Source organism: Saccostrea echinata, unplaced genomic scaffold, assembly GCF_033153115.1.
Source record: "Saccostrea echinata isolate AGI-Se365-2 ecotype Australia unplaced genomic scaffold, CSIRO_AGI_Sech_v1 ptg000014l, whole genome shotgun sequence".
NCBI classification, from domain to species: Eukaryota; Metazoa; Mollusca; class Bivalvia; order Ostreida; family Ostreidae; genus Saccostrea; species Saccostrea echinata.
In genome coordinates this window covers 6920104-6937500 of record NW_026889763.1, presented here as the reverse complement: position 1 = coordinate 6937500, position 17397 = coordinate 6920104, and the positions used below count along the sequence as shown (strand labels likewise).

The window sequence follows — 17397 nt, the reverse complement described above, 5'->3', positions numbered from 1 at the left end:
TCTTCGTTGGAAAATATTTTTTTGCGGCCGATTTGATGCTTTGCATCACTCTTGTTTAGAATCTGTAGTGGCTTCTTTCCTGATAATCTGTGGTGCGCAGGATTGTCGTCAAACGTCACTATTTTACGTGTATTACATGTATGAACTACAATTTCATTTCAAATGTCCGGGAAATGCCATAAATTTCGGAAGTGCAACGAAATTATCAAAATGACAATAAAATAGATGGTAACTTCAAACGTATTCATTTTTAATGCAACTTTTCATTTTAATTTTATGTTTTCGTTATTAAAGAGTATACCTGTGTATTTTCTGGTATGACCATACAATAACACATTTATGAATGATAAAATCCTTATCCATGGCAACTATGGTATATATTTTAGTACATTAATTCAGTTTTACTCAAATATGATGGATTAAAACTTTGTGTTTGTTTTCAGCTTAACGTGCCTCTTATTATCATTTAAAACGTGTTACATGTATCAACCAGACAACCGTTGTATATAACAAATATTTGGCTTTTCTTTAGAGTACAAATAGCTTTAACTAAAAAATAAACCAAAAGTTTTCAGAACTTCTTAAAAAATTCATAGTAAAATTTCCCCAAAATTTTAAAGAAGAGCCTATATTGGTTATTTTTTTTTCCATTAACGTACATATGTTACTGTCTTATACAAAATGTCAACATCACGACGTTCAAGTATGTAACATCAACGTAATGACGTGATAGTATTAATTAATAAGGAAACAATACCAAATTTAAACGAATGTAAAAAGAAAACCAGAAGAGATATTGTTAAAAAATAAATTGTTTTACAACATACAAATCTTAGAGTTTTATGTGAGAAAGTTTCATATATTTTAATGACTGGGCCGATTTAGCCCCTTCTTGGATTTAGCTCTTTGGACTTAGACATTTTGAGGTTTGGAAAGTTGTGGAATTCTATGGAAAAGCTGATAAAATGAGAAACTTAGACATTTTCTGCTCTGGAAAGCTGTGGAAAATAACTTAGAATTTTTTCTTAAACTGTCGGCTCATTGTACAATTACGTCGGGCTCGATGTCGGGCTCGATGAACAATTAATTTAAACTACAGCCCGCCAAAATTCAATAATTCGGCTGCCATGTTGTATTGTTGGACAGAAGGAAAGAGAGTGTCACGAAGAAGGGAACTGCTGTCATTATTAGCTTGGAATGGAATTTGTATTTTGACAAAAGATGCAGACATTTTAAGACCCGGTAGGTACAATGTACAGTATTTTATGTGTCCTTGAAGTTGAATGGATAATTGACTGTTCCTCAGTCTGCACGTCTGGGCACCACACACATAGAATGCCCGACGATGAAACCATTAGGACGAGCGCAGTTTCATTTCTGTAATAATTATTGTACAACTCTAAACATCTCTTATCAAAATATGTTTGAACAATGTGTGGATTTCAACCCGAATTTCCTCTGTTCGTACATGTCCTTAGACCTCGCTATATATGCTAGTGGCACGTTGCCAATTGCACCACGACAGTCCATGTCACATCGTACACAGACATCATAACACTATTAGTGTCTCCAACATGTTGCAACATCTAAATTGGCTATCTTTACCATGTTTACAATGCAGAAAAAACGTGTAGACGGTGGTAGACTAATAATGCTCTATCAGCTGTCTATATGATATAAAGTTGTGCACAACTTAGTTGTGGTAGACCCAAGCCTCTATTTAGTTTCACAGACTACCACCAACAAAGGCATTTCAAGTCTTCCTTACTTTCAGACCTTTAGTATTTGCACAGATAATTCAAATATATAGCTCCCCCCCCCCCCCATTATGGAATTCTCTTCCATGCTCAGTGGTGTCGGCAGCCTCTTTGGGGCCAGTTCAGAACTCTGGTCCAAATTATTAGCTAATAACATTCCTTAGTACAGGTACTACTTTAATTATTACAGGGTTCTCCTTAAGAGCCGGCGCCCGGCGATTTCTCGCCCCCTACTTGTGGCAAATTCGCCGCCTACTTTAACTGTAACTCAAAAAAAAGATTTTAACACCAGGGACCTATATACTAAGTAGTAGTATATAGGTCCCTGTTAACACTAAGGATTTTCTTTCATAAAGAATTATATATAACAAATTGTTACGATATTCCAGAGACGATGAGTGTTACTATTTTTTTTTTGTATATCGATCCCGAAATGATTTTGGACCAAAACGAAATCGGGATCGAAAATCAACGAAAACTTACTTTCATTTTCAAACAAAGAATAAGAAAATAACAGGCTACTTCGCTAAAAAGCGAAGATTAGGTAAGTCTGGGTGTTATTTAAATGAATTTGAAGTTGTAATAAATTATGTTGAATTCAAATTACTCTTTTTGTTTAATTAAATTAACACGAATTTCGAATTTGCATGAATTTCGACATTGCATTATATTGATTATGTGAAGCAAACAGTGTGTTGCCGACGAAACTTTTTAATTGTATTCGGCGCGTCGGCGCGCTCGCGCAACTGCGCCGAATACAATTAGCCGCCTTGGAAGACTGAAGCAGGACTTTATTGAACTTTCAAGTGGATCTTTATCATCCTCTCAAAGTAAGTAGTATGATTTTTGCTATGGTTTTAAAATATATTCATCTGGGGTACTTAATACTGTCTTGCAATGGGAGAGTATAGACTTGTTAGGATAAGCAAGTTTTGCCCAAGCTCTCATCATTTCTTTCTTTCTCTTGCTTTCTATGGCCTTACAAAGGGGGGGGGGGGGGGCTGTTCAAGTGGCAGCGCCCAAATATGGGTCATGCTGAAATTTTGTATTTGTCCATGCCGTTTAGCAGCACATTTGATGGCAATCTAAATAATGTAGTTATTTATAAATTTATCATAATATTCAATTATGTTTTTCATGTTATTGTTTGTATTTTATTATTATGAAATGTTGCTTTAAGTTTGCATGGCTGCATAATCTTATATCTATTTGAGCTGAGTTGCTTTGAATCTGTTACCAAAATTCAGGACTGACTTACTTTAAATAAAGGTCATATAACTAAAAATGTAATTTTCATTTTATCAAAATCTTTCACTGATCATAGGAATTTATTTATTGCAGATATAGATGATCCAAGCAGTGAAACCCCTGAATATGCTGAAAGTTCTTCATCTAAATGTGAAGTGGTGAAGCCTATCACTGTGGCTTCTTCTATTTCAACGAATTTTTATGAAGGCCACCCCAACATGAAGTAAGCTTTAGAAACTTTTAAATGTGAGGATGGAAAATTGCACCATCGTCTTATTTGTATGAATAGAAACTGTAGTAGTCTCAGCGCAGATGAAAAAAATGGTTTGAGGGCAAAAAGGACAAATTCAATCACAAATGGATTGATGACAGTACCATAAGTTTTTGTAAAGATACGGAATTCTGGTGGTTGGTGTATGCAGAAGGTGAAGGAATGTTCTGTTTGTTGTGTAGACAAAATGATGAACACAACTTACAGAACAAATCCAAGGTTTTCAACAAAGATCCTGCTGTCAGATTTAAGAAATCTCTAGAGGAACACAGAAATTCTGCTCAACATGGAGGAGCCATACAAAGGGAGATGATGAAGCGCGTGTCTGTCTTCCATAAAGAAAAAGAAGAAAAGAAGAGAGTAGGAGAAGAGGTCCTGACACAAACATTTCTGGCAGCATAATGGCTGTCAAAGCAGGAAATCAGTTTGAGGAAAATTTTGCTATTAATGAAGCTGGCAGAGGAAATGGGTCTAACAAGTCTGAAATATTTCCAGCACAGAAGTGAAAGGTCTCTTCAGGAAATTTTCCTTACAATTGGTAACACTGTCAAGGGACAGATTATATCCAAAGTTAAGAAATCTCAGTCATTTGGAATTCTCTTAGATGAAGTAACAGATGTTTCAGTGAAAAACCAGATGGTTTTATTCATTCAGTATGTTGATATTGTCACAAAAAGAGCAGAAGTTTCATTTTTTGTTGTGGCTGATGTTCTGGAGGACTCCATCTCTGCAAACAGTGAGACGTTGCATAAAGCTGTGTTGAGAGAACTAAGTGTCTTAGGTGATGATGTCTCCAAATTGTCCAGTGTTGTTACAGATGGGGCCAGCGTTATGACAGGTCAATTGAATGGCCTGTGTGCACGACTTAGACAGGAATTTCCATCACTCATTTCTGTTCACTGCATTTGTCATTGATTGGCTTTGGCATGTGTTAAGTCTTGTGATCAAACAGCATATATCAAGAACGTATCTGAATACCTGAGACAATTGTGGAAGTTTTTTGAGGACTCTCCTAAGAGAACTGCAATTTTAGTGAGAGTGCAGTTGGAGATGGCTAGCTGTTCAGTTAAACTGCCTCAAAAGGCCAGGAAAGCTGTTGTGCACAAGGTGAAGAAGGCCTGTTCCACAAGATGGTTGTCCTTTGAGGCAGCTGTAGATGGGCTTTTTGTGGACATGACATCCATCCTACAAACCTTAAGAGAGATGAAGGATGAAGTAATTGCCAAAGGTCTTCTTGCCAAAATGCATAAAGTCAAATTCATCTCAACCATATACATCCTGAAAGATTTACTACCAATCCTGTCTACTCTCAGCCGAACTTTTCAAGCAGGAACCATTAACTATGCTAGGATTGAGCCAAGCATTAAGTACACCATGGATGCTCTGAATGACGTACTTCAATCAAATTCCCCTATTGTCAAGATGGAAAAAGACCTTCAAGAGGGCGGAAGATTATTTACTCTTGGGCTACATCCAACAGAGCATCAGATAACAGAGATGCAAAGTTTACTACAAAAGTACATTGATGCACTCATGTCCAATATTCATGACAGATTTGATGCAGCAATTCCGATATTGTCTTCATTTTCCATTTTTGATCCAACCTTTGTGCCAATGCGGAAAGAAGAAGCTTTCAGAGATTATGGAGCGAAGGAAATCAAAGTCATTGGTCTTCACTTTGGATATGAGAAAGATGAAGTATTGGCACTTGAAGCAGAATGGGCTCAGTTTAAGTATCACCTTGAAAAACTGAAATCTACATTGCCAAATTTCCAGAGCATTACACCCACAGAATACTGTCTCCATCATTTACTTGAGCTCAGAACTCCATTTGGATCATCCTTCCCCCTGCTGATGAAACTGGCTGAAATCATTCTTTCAATGCCAGTTAGCAATGCCTGGCCAGAGAGAGGTGCCAGTGCAGTGAAGCGTATTAAAAATAGGCTTAGAAATCAATTATCTAACAAAATGTTAGAGACAATTATGCATGTAAGCATCATTGGTCCAGAGACAGAATCTGAGGACACAAGAACATTGATGAAAGAAGCAGTGGAAAAATGGTATGCTAAAGACAGGAGGAAGCTTCCATGATTAGGTCAGATGGAAATGGGCAATGAAAACAAAACAGTTGAACCTGAGCATGATGTTGAAACACACAATGTCTCAACTCAAGCCAATTTTGAGTCAGATGAGATTAGGATTCTTGAGCAAAAGTTTCAGGAAGTGTTGTCCATACTGCACATTCAGAAACTTCAAAGCACAGAAGATGAGGAAGAAGATGAGCTTGAAGAAGATGATCAAGCAGACTATGAACTTGAAATAGAGAAAGAATTTTTGTGAATTTGCTGCTGTTATTAAAAGGCTTTAAATTTCTTGAGATGTCATTAAAGTTGGTTCCTTTTCATGACAAAACACTTGTCGCGGAAGTATTAGATAATTATCAGAACGAGCAGGAATGGTCAGGTTGTGGCTAATAGTAGGCCAAGTCACCGATGTCTAGACGTTCGCATGGTTAAGACTTGTTTCCAATGTAAATTTAATGTAACAAATAAAGATTTTTCAAGTTAAATTCATGAAATTAAGGTTTAAAATAGATGTAAATACCCGACCCGAAAAACCCGAAACCGAGCCGAAAATTTACAGAACCGACCCGACCCGAAAAATTTTTGAACCGTGACAGCCCTAGAGAACCCTGTACTTACATTTACAGAGTACAATGTAAATAATTATATCTATTTTTTAATGCATGTTCATGATCATTCACAGCACTTACTTTTATTATTTTATAGCTGAAGTACTCAATTCGCACAGCGCCGGCATATAATCATCAAGTTTGATGAAATGTCCTAATATGTAGATGCTAAGTCATTCAGTCACCTAGCTTGTGAGAATGGTGAGAGCCTGCTCAAATTATCATTCAGCACAAATAAACTAACATTGTTTTTATTTATTAATGTTTTATAGCATAAGATTTTTTTTTATTGAGCAAGTAACAAGAGGTTTATATTCTTAATTCCTTGACAATGCACAACAATTATAACTTTTGACAGGTAATTTAAACATGCTAAATGCCTACATGCATAATCATTTTACATTTTAAGTATAAATATTAAAAATGACTATACTCTATATGACATAAAATCATGCATGCATTATTTACAGGAATGATCACAAAAAGGACAAGAGCTCAGAGCTGTATGGAAATTTACACAAAGGTAAGATTTTTTAATCATTTTCCTAATCAATAAAATCAAAAGAATTGAAATTATGTGTTTATCAATGTTAGCCAGGCATTGAGAAAAATTATTATGAACGTTAGACTCCACTCTTTCAAATATATTTTAGTTATTTTAAGAAGTTGTTGCTTTTAACTTGTTTCCTATGTCAGTTCTCTGTCCTGTTCACAAGTTTTTACCTACACCTTGTCAATGTCATTCATCATATTCTTACACAAACCTATATAACCTTAGTCGCAGATATAAATTTCCAGAAATAAAGAAGTACATGTATACATGTACTAATATATTATCTTACTCAATACTGAATTGTTGATGCATGGAAGTTACATGTATTTATAACAGTTTATTTAATATTTTCTTAATTTTTCAAAAATAAAATATATGTACATGTATTTGCATGTTTGAAGCCTAGAACAAATGTATTCTATATATTCACTTTATGTTATTTGCTTTGTCTATATTTTTGTTACATTGTAAATTAACCAATGTGCATTTAAAGCAATTACATATGCCTATAAATTCGTCTTTTCCTCTTTTCAAGGGTCAGTTAACGGAGTAAGCAGATATGGAGGATAATATATCAAAGGCAGCATAGGCGTCCAAACTCCTGTTCAAGGTGCTTTTAATCAGAAGCTTAAGAGACAAAAGACGAGCCATTCACAAGGCAAAACTGAATGTTTTATATGGTATATAAATTTTATTTACTAATGTACTTTTTTTTCATACCTTAAGGTATGTCACTCGTCAGCCTTTTAGAAAATTTCAGTCAGAACCTCTTACTTAAAAACTATTTATTACAATTCAATCTTTATAACATATTTAAATTAAACAATGTAAAATGTTCAACATTCAATTAAAAAACTGCTCAAAAATTCACAAAGAAGCAAGATTTGTAAGGGACTATTTCTTGTGGCGGAAGGATATTTAACAGAAAATTCTGCAAATCTACACATTTATTAAATTTAATATCTTGGAACTTTAGCCTCACATACTTTTACTCAGAGAATATTTTCCGTTATGATATGCCTGGAATATTAAATTATAGGTCTCAATTTATATTTTTATAACAAAATTTACACCTTCGCTCAACAAACATTGCCAAGAAATGAAGATATATTAAGGAAGTCGAGATAAAATTTACACAGTTTTTTGCCTGAAAATCGCATATTTTGACCAGTATTTTAAAATTTACATCACTGACCCCAACTATTTCTTTCATTATTTTAAACTACTGGATACTTTTGACCGATCAGCACTTAAGTCGTAAAAAGTTTGATACAAGAAAATATTCTATTGCCTATTTAGATTTTTAATACCCCAAATATGAGACTTTTTTAGTGCAAAAAGGTCACACAATAATTTACGCGCATTAATTTGCATGATTTGTTCAATGATAAATATTATTCAAACTATTTTACGTAAAATAAGAATATGTTTATTGCCATGGTTGCATCTTATAAAATATGATAACGGTTAAAGTGATTAACCAAAGAGTTACAATTTAAGTGCAAAAAGGTCAACTTAATTGTACCGTAGCTCAGTTAGATGCACACTGACCCCCCATTTTCTCTGTGATTTTGAGTCATACTTAGGAGTGAAACGGTTCACCGCGGTATCGATGCACCGCGGTATTTTTTCTCGGTTTGATACACGGTGCAAAATCTCTAATTTTCGGTTCGGTTCATTTTTCGGTCGGGATCGTTATTCAGTCGGGTTTGGCATAAGGTATAACACGTTACTCAGTATAAATAAGTATAGAAAACGTAAATTTTTGATGACTGATAGCTTGTAAAATAATTTTTGACAGTCAAATAATTTTAATCAATTTCTTCTAGTCAATTTGCAAATAAAATTCGTAAAATATGTGACTAGATTTAGAAAAAGAAAGCATAAAACAACGTAGAATTTGTTTCCTTCTATCAAAATGTATCGTATCGAAAATAACCGAACCGAGACAAAATTATACAATACGTATCGAACCGAGAAGGAGGTGTATCGTTTCACCCCTAGTCATACTATATGAGTACTTATCTAAAATATACTTCTCAAAAAATCCTTGATATAACAAATTTCACGAGTGACATACCTTAACTTTATTTGCTGAATGTTTTTAAGGGTACATAGTTTATGTAATTTACAATGTTCTCTCTCATATTCAAGGTTAATTAACTTAGACACAATCATGTCTCTTTATTATTTTTTTTTAATTTCACAACTTCCATTAGTTTAAAAAGAAATCAATCCTAATCTGAACAAAAAATTACAAGATAATAAATTCCTATTCTATAGTATTAAACTGATCTGCCAGGTTGAAAGAACCAATTGTCTTGTATAGCTTTAGTTTATTATTTGTCATATATTTATTTATGAGATAGATATCATACATCTTCATGGTAATCTTTTCTTTCAGATATTGAGCAAGAAAAGTTTGAAGTGTCTTTGGGAATGATCAACATCAAACTTGCTGAGGTTTTGAAGCCATCGTACCAAAAGTGAATCCATTCGTGACACCAATTATCTGACCACCCTCTAGCAGAACCAGTGAGGAAGTGATTCTAGCCAATACTTCAGAAGTTTAGGACCTTCAATAATAAGGATCTTGGGGCATGTTGGGGAAAAAAAATAGCATGTGTTGATTTTATGGGATCTTCCAAATATAGTTGTATAGTAGATATTTGTGTACTTAATACCTATGTTTGTCATTCTAGTCATTAAAGGTCATATGAAACAATGTCCAGAGCATTTTTGGTTGTATACGGAAATGAGTTCATCTGAGCTACTTTAATAAGCCTGAAATTACATTTTGGATTTTTTAGCTCTTCTGAGCCAAAGGCTCAAAGAGCTAATGCTATGGCCATTTGTGCGGTGTGCGGCGTGCGGTGTGCGTAAACTTTTTAGAATATGGGCCATAACTCAAGAACCCCTTGGCCAATTATTGTCAAATTTGTCACAAGGTATCCTTGGCCCAAGGGCTCCCTTTTATACTAAAACTGGGGTTGTGACCCTTTAACAAGGGGAGATAATTAGGAAAATAGAAACAAAAGTACTGGTTGCTAAAAAAATCTTCTTCTCAAGAGCCACTGGGCAGATTATAACCAAACTTACACAAAAGGATGAGGATATGTTGTAGATTAAAATATGCACGGGAATTTACCCTGGGGCAAAGGGCGTGGTCTCAAGGTCACTTCAAAGTTGACCAAAAATTACATTTTATTAAAATGTTGATATTTTGCTTACTATAAGGACTAGGATCATCAAATCTTGTCAGTTGATGTATCTAAGGACCTCATATCATGTTGACTCAAAAGTAGGTCATGGTGACCTACTTTTTAAATTTTGCGGCCATTCTTTTTCAAAATGATTTAGAGGCATATTTTGAACAATTTAAGGCCTATGATTATCAAACTTTGTCAGTTGATGTACCTTGGGTCCTCGAAGTACGTCAACTAAAAAGTAGGTCGACTTGACCTACTTTTTGAATTTTATGGCTTATCTTTTTCAAAACAATTAAGGTCATTAATTTGAATACCGAGAGGTTTAAAATCATTAAATCTTGTAAGATGATGCATCTTGGGGCCATAAAACATATTTATTATACTCCCCGCAAACGAAGTTTAGGGGGGGTATATTGGAATCACCATGTCCGTCTGTCTGTCCGTCTGTCTGTCCGTCTGTCTGTAGACAAGATTTTGTCCTGAGCATTTCTCGGAAACTATTGCATAGATTTGTCTGAAAATTTGTACACTTATTATTCACCATATGAAGGTGTGCACCTGGTATTTTCATCATGATTGAATAATTTTTCTGCATTTTACAGGTGTTTTTTTCATTTTTATTATGTGTTTTGTACTTCCTTTACTCAAAGACTATTTCATAGAATTGTATGAAAATTTGTACACTCATTATTTACCATATGAAGATGTGCACCTGGTATTTTCAACATTATTTGATAATTTTTCTGCATTTTACAGGTTTTTTTTTTTCATTTTTATTGACTTAGTCATTTTGGGTTTATTTCTAAGGTTTGAGACACAGAATCTAGAACATCTGTACAAAAATGTGAACTACAGCTTAAAACTATTCATTAAAACAAAAACAAAAAAAAATCACCAAGTATTAAAAACAATTTTTACATTACACAGCAGATAGTGTAAATCCATTTGTCCCTTGGGAGTAATGAGTGGACATCATCCAGTTAGAGATAAATTAATGAGTTCAGTGTGGGAAGTTGTTAGGGCCTCTCTGATCAAGCATGTGTTATCTATATCTCCTGGGAATTTCAAGATCTCTGTTCTTTAATTCTCTTAATTGTAATTTATTGTCTGTCATAGTACATAGTTACTGGATGACCAGCCTTTCATTTTTAAAATGAATTTGATATAAAGTTATCAAGATTAATTTGATTCTGTAATTAATTGATTTTTTTTCAACAATCAATGCAGAATGTCATGTCTCAAAAAGATGACAGATAGTTGCAATTTATTTTTTCAATATATTAAAAAACAATGTAACTACAATGTATTGGTATTGATGTTTTATTAGGTTGTTCCTTGGTTTCATGCATTAAAAAAAATAAAATGAGCAATTATTTTTTCACTCTAAATGTTAATAAGAAAACACCTCTTAGATCCATAAAATATTAGTGATTTAGCACCTCTGAAAAACCCAGCGGGGGGTATTTGTCCCTTTTGGACAGTTCTAGTTAAAAAGTAGGTCACAGTGACCTACTTTTTGAACTTTGCAGGCATTTGATTTCAAAGCGTTTTAGAGGCATAATTTGGACATTTTAAGTTCTATGATCATAAAACTTTGTAAGATGATGCATCTTGGTTCCTCAAAAAAGGTCAACTGAAAAGTAGGTCATCGTGACCTACTTTTCAATTTATATGACTATAATTTAATATTTCAGGTACTAATTGGCTTAGAATCATCAAACTTTGTCGGTTGATGACTTTTGGGTCTTCGGTGTAGGTCGACTAAAAAGTAGGTCACCGTGACCTACTTGCAAAAATTTATGGCTTTAATTAAATATTTCGGGTACTAATTGGCTTAGAATCATAAAACTTTGTCAGTTCATGTGTCTTGGGTCCTTGGAGTACAGCAACTGAAAAGTAGGTCACTGTGACCTACTTTTGAAAATTTATGGCTTTAATTAAATATTTCAGATACTTATTGGCTTAAATGCGTGTCTACGAGAAAACCATGCAAAATCCAAATTTTATTATGAAAGGCATTGTGATCATTTTGACTGATTTTATTGTTTCTGATTAGCATCATGTGTCCTCTAATAAATCACGGTATCAAAACTGTCAGGTACCTTTGGGGATCCCTATTATAGCCCTATATTCTATTTTTAGCACATTTTATGAAAATATTTTGAAAAACACCCAGAGATTAAGAGAAAAAAATTGCAGGAAAAAATGCACTTTTATTCAAATGTTACATATTAAATAAATTTAAAGGAAGTGCTCTAACTAGAAATATTTTATTTAATTTCATTTATCAACACTGATTCTGTAAAAGTGGGGTCTAAAATTAGATTAAATTAATGTGTTTAAAATACCACTATCTTTATAATGCTGTAAAAACCCAAGAAACGCTTAAAACATTATACATATCAGTTTAATTGCAAAAATCCTTCAAAATCAATATATAGTTAAAAGGAATTTGGTTGCAAATGGCATTATGCTAATTTAAAAATAGATTGAAGTTGGCTGAAACTATTAGAAAAATTATCTCCCTTAGTGGAACTCTCCTTATTTAAAGGAATTAAAAGTATGGTGTCTTAATGGCAGACGAAAAGATGAAGTGTTGATTTGACGACAATATTATGATAAAAGATCTCTAGCTTTGTTGAAAGATTGTAAAATAGATTCAGCTGAATATACAAGGTATTTTAAATGCAGCACAGAAGACATTTCTGTCCCTGAAACGCTTCTTATCGTTAACCATCTTGAACCATGCAGCTGTTATGGGACTTGGACAGTCTATTTTCTGTAAACATACCTACATGTACATGTATGTGTCAAACACAGAAATATACTTGGTCTACACTGGAAAAGGAAAAAAAAGAACATGTTGTCACCCATACCTGATAGGGGAGACGCTATTATGCAAACCCGTTAACCGAGAGGGTCAAGCTGAATGAGGTTTTGCCTGTTGGAACTGGTAAGAACATTATGCAGTTTTTGTGTGTCCCTCAAGGATTTAAAAAATTAAGGAATTTTGCTAAACCATTGAAATTAACTTAATTTCTGACCTTAAAGTTTTCAGAGAGACACTGTACATGGTATTTGGGTTGTCCATAAGAAATGAAACAGATTTTTTAAAAAAAATTAAAGCATGTTGGGGGTTCCTCCCCTTAGTGAGGGTTGAGAGGGCAATACCAGAGTATTTTGGGAATTATGTCATTACAGGTGAAGAAATTCCCCAGTCCCACAGGTCTTAAGGACAACCCTATACATGTAAATATAATATCACAAAGTGATATCATAATTGGAAATATTTACTGACTTTGTCTTTATAGTTTGTGAAAACCTATTGATATCAAGTTTACACAACTTACATGTCCAATCTATTATAATGATTTATAATAATGATTTATATTTATCAACTAATTTGATTCCTAATTGTTACAGGTATATGCAAAAGATGTATAGAAACACACACTAAAAAATCAGTATGGAAGTAAAGCTGAAGGAAGAGCTTAAAGGTACATATACATATACTATGTGTTTATAATTATATGTAAAAGTTTTATCAAATTATTTCTGAAATTCACTCAGTAGCTTATACATCAAGTTTCACTTATGAAGCAAAATTACCTGCTTTTATTATTTTATAGCTGAAATACATGTAAAAAGTGAAAACTCTTGAGCAGCAGTCCACTTGTTAATTCTTGTTCTCATTCGAGTATATTTAGTACTCACATAAATTAAGGATTCTACAGTAAATGTTGATGAATGGTTTTTACACTCAATAGTTTCATAATATTGATAGATTTCACATGTAAATGATCCAATCCTGTTTGGAAATAAAATTTCAATTGCATATTATTTTGAATTAGTTCTAAAAATAAAATCTCAAGTATGATTTCTGTTTTATTTTATGTGTACATAACTGGTTATAAGTATTCATGTAACTATGAGGATTATTAAGTATTGTATAGTTAATATTAAAATTAATGTTTATTCTTTAGCAGAAATGTGTTCCTATTGACAAGGCAACAATTGAATCAAACCAAACAGGTGATCACTTACTGTAATATAATATTTTTAAGGTACTACATAATAATATAGATAATGTCAATGTTTAATATCTCAAAAAATAAAATTAACAAATATGTTTCATTTCCACACTGAAAAATATATAACTAAGTGGACATTGTTATCATGAAGTTCAATGACATGAACCAGAGTTTGTACATGTGGTTAACATTTTATAATGTATACATACAAGTTACTATAATCATGATAATATACATGTAACTGCTCATTCACATTACTGATAAGTAAAATAACAAAGAACAATTTATGTGAAGTTAGGTCTAAATGGTGAAGATGCCTGAATATGTGGGTGATAAACTGAAAAGTCCAGTCCATATAGTTCAAGTTTTGAGCTTTCAAATTATTTAATTATGATTCATTCAAAATGTTTCACCATTAGCAGTTTTAGCATTAACTGTAATGTATAAGAGTATATATACTTCATGGCTTTTTCAATTATTTTACAGAGCAAAGAGTGGAGGAAAATGGAAGAAGTCATGGACATAACAGAAAACATATGACCTAATACCTGTAGGTAACAGCCTCCCCCCCCCCCCCCAAATAAATGTTTATCAATTATTTATAAATAACTTATACAGGCAAGTATGTGTGTTTTTAGCTCTACTGGTCAGAGACCAGAAGAGCTTATGCGATAGTAAGGTGTCCGTCGTCCGTCCGTCTGTCTGTCTGTCTGTCCGTCTGTCTGTAAACAATTTTTCAAAACGCTACTCCTCCTACAGTTTTGGTCCGATTTCAATATAACTTGGCACACAAGTAGACTACACTAAGATACATAATTTAGTGCATCGGTTTTTGATTTCGATGGACGATGTTGCCATGGTTACTAAAAATAGAAATTTCTGTGAAATTCCTTTAAAACGCTACTCCTCCTACAGTTTTGGTCCGATTTCAATATAACTTGGCACACAAGTAGACTACACTAAGATACATAATTTAGAGCATCGGTTTTTGATTTCGATGGACGGTGTTGCCATGGTTACTAAAAATAGAAATTTCTGTGAAATTCCTTTAAAACGCTACTCCTCCTACAGTTTTGGTCCGATTTCAATATAACTTGGCACACAAGTAGACTACACTAAGATACATAATTTAGTGCATCGGTTTTTGATTTCGATGGACGGTGTTGCCATGGTTACTAAAAATAGAAATTTCTGTGAAATTCCTTTAAAACACTACTCCTGCTACAGTTTTAGTCTGCTTCTAATATAATTAGGCATACAAGAAGACTATACTAAGATACATAATTTATTGCATTGGTTTTTGAATTCGATGAACAGTGTTGCCATGGTTACTTAAAATAGAAATTTCTGTGAAATTCCTTTAAAACGTTACTCCTCCTACAATTTTGGTCTGATTTCAATCTAATTTGGCACACAGTTAGAATACACTACGATACATAATATGTATTTCTGTTTTTTTTATTTGGGTGAATGGTGTTGTCATTGTTACCGGTACTAAAAATATAAATTTCCGTGAAATACTTTCAAAACGCTACTACTCCTAGTTGTCACAAAAGTAGACTACATTAAGATACATAATTCTATTTATTGTTGCATGTTGCAATGTTTCAAATCCAAGTGCTACTTTTCTTTTGTTATACAAACAGACCAGTAGAGCTACAGTCTCATCAGAGACTTCTGGTTATGTAAACAGTTTATTTTGTTGTCCCTTATTTGTTGTACTGTAAGTGGGGATATTAATTTTAGTCTGTCCGTGTGTCATTCTGTCTGTACATGTATGTACTATAACACTTTAATTTGGGAACAATATCTCTTGAAGCCTTTGAGCTTTTGCAATATCATTTCATATCACAACTCCTTACAGCCTAGAAAAGATCCCTATTGATTTGAGGTCAAAAGGTCAAGGTTAGAAATTCCTACAATACAAAAAAAAATTCAAATAATAACTTTAGTTTCCCTTGAGCTTTTTCTGTTAAATTTTATATCATAATTCCCAATGACTTAAAGAAATCCCCTTTGATTTCTAAGTTAAAAGGTCAAGTTGAAAAATTCATATCTTGCAATAAATTATGTCCTGGTGATAATTCTGGTTCTCTTTGAGGTCTTGAATTTATTTCTTTAATAAAAAAAAGACACCAATTGACTTTAAGGCCAAAAGCTGAAAGGTTAAGGTTGACCTTTTTCTTTTTCCATCTGCATGTTTTTTTGTCCAGTTCTCCCATCCTCAATTTTTCCCCATAAGTGGGGGCCACAATTCTCTGAATTAGCTTGTTTTATATTTGGATCATTTGCAGGTTTGCATTAAACTCAAGTAGCCATTTAAGGCATTTGGATCTCTTACAAAATAGGAAATAAAGGTGATTCAGGCTAGCATTGCCAAGGTCCCTTTGTTGTAAAATTGAAATTATTCCCTAATTCCCAATGTCATTTAGAACATCAAAATACATGCTCTTTTGCTTTTGGATATAAATGAAAATTTATTGTACTAAAATGTCTTCTTTGATTATCATGATTATTGCAATATCAATTATAAACTTTAATTCAAACATCAATTTGTCATTGCTTTTACAGATTTTGAATTCATATCATCAGTGCATCTAAATTGGTCAAAAGATGAAAGATCTCAGCATAAATTGTTCAATCATGCAAAGCATATCCTGTCAAATGAAGATTACCCTCCCTTAAAGTGTCAAGTATCTCAGAAATTGGACTATGCAATACTGTACAGGAATATTTTACATATGTCAGCACATTTAGCAATAGGGCCTGTTGCACCATGCCAAGGTACAAAGTTGATGCTTCAAGCTGTCCACAGCATTCCAAAGGAAAAGGATGAAACTTTTTTTAGCTCACCTGGCTGAAGGCTCAAGTGAGCTTTTCTGATCGAAATTTGCCCGTTGTCTGTCGTCATCGTTGTCGTCATGTAAACTTTTCACATTTTCATCTTCTTCTCAAGAACCATTGGGCCAATTTCAACCAAACTTGCCACAAAGTATCCTTGGGTAAAGGGAATTCAAGTTTGTTCAAATGAAGGGCCACACCTTCTTCCAAGGGGAGATAATCATGAATTTGTGAAAAATTGATGGCATCATTTAAAAATCTTCTCAAGAACCACTGTGCTTGAAAATAAGAAACTTATATGGAAGCATCCTCAGGTAGTGTAGATTCAAGTTTGTTCCAATCATGACCTTCCCCCCAGGGCTAGGGTGGGGCCACAATGGGCGATCAAAGTTTTACATAGGAATACATAGGAAAAAGCCTTTTAAAACCTTCTTCTCAAGAACAGCAAAGCCATAATTGGTCATATTTAAATGGAAGCATCCTCAGGTAATGTAGACTCAAATTTTGTTCAAATCATGACCCCCCCCCCCCCCCCCCCCCCGGGAGAATGGGGGGCCATAACAGGGGATCATAGTTATACAAAGGAATACAAATGATATATCAATAAAAATTGTCTTCTTAAGAATAGATTCAAGTTCAAATCAACACCCCCCCCCCCCCCCCCGAACCACTTTTATATCAGAACTTTTCAAGACTGAACTGATTTCTGCTTTTTCCTAGCCAGAGTGCTCAGGTGAGCGATGTGGCCCCTGGGCCTCTTGTTTTTTTTTTTCATGACAGTTTTGGGACTCCTTG

At 33.7% G+C, this 17397-nt stretch overlaps 2 long non-coding RNA genes across 3 annotated transcripts in view; both read left to right on the top strand.

Annotated features, from left to right (window-relative positions):
- Window positions 1-11255, top strand: part of LOC133187170 (uncharacterized) — a 19145-nt gene extending 7890 nt beyond the window's left edge. Inside the window, exons 1-5 of one of the 2 annotated variants that reach the window (XR_009721134.1) lie at window positions 1129-1242; window positions 6066-6169; window positions 6439-6491; window positions 7057-7201; window positions 8926-11255. This is a non-coding gene — a long non-coding RNA (uncharacterized LOC133187170). Of the gene's footprint in view, window positions 1-1128; window positions 1243-6065; window positions 6170-6438; window positions 6492-7056; window positions 7202-8925 lie in introns of those variants that run through there. The other variant, XR_009721135.1, reaches the window with a different exon arrangement.
- A 1901-nt stretch (window positions 11256-13156) lies between these two features.
- On the top strand, window positions 13157-16580 carry LOC133187169 (uncharacterized). The gene is made up of 4 exons (XR_009721133.1): window positions 13157-13227; window positions 13714-13762; window positions 14248-14311; window positions 16333-16580. It is a non-coding gene; the product is annotated as an uncharacterized LOC133187169 (long non-coding RNA).
- Window positions 16581-17397: the final 817 nt, after the last annotated feature.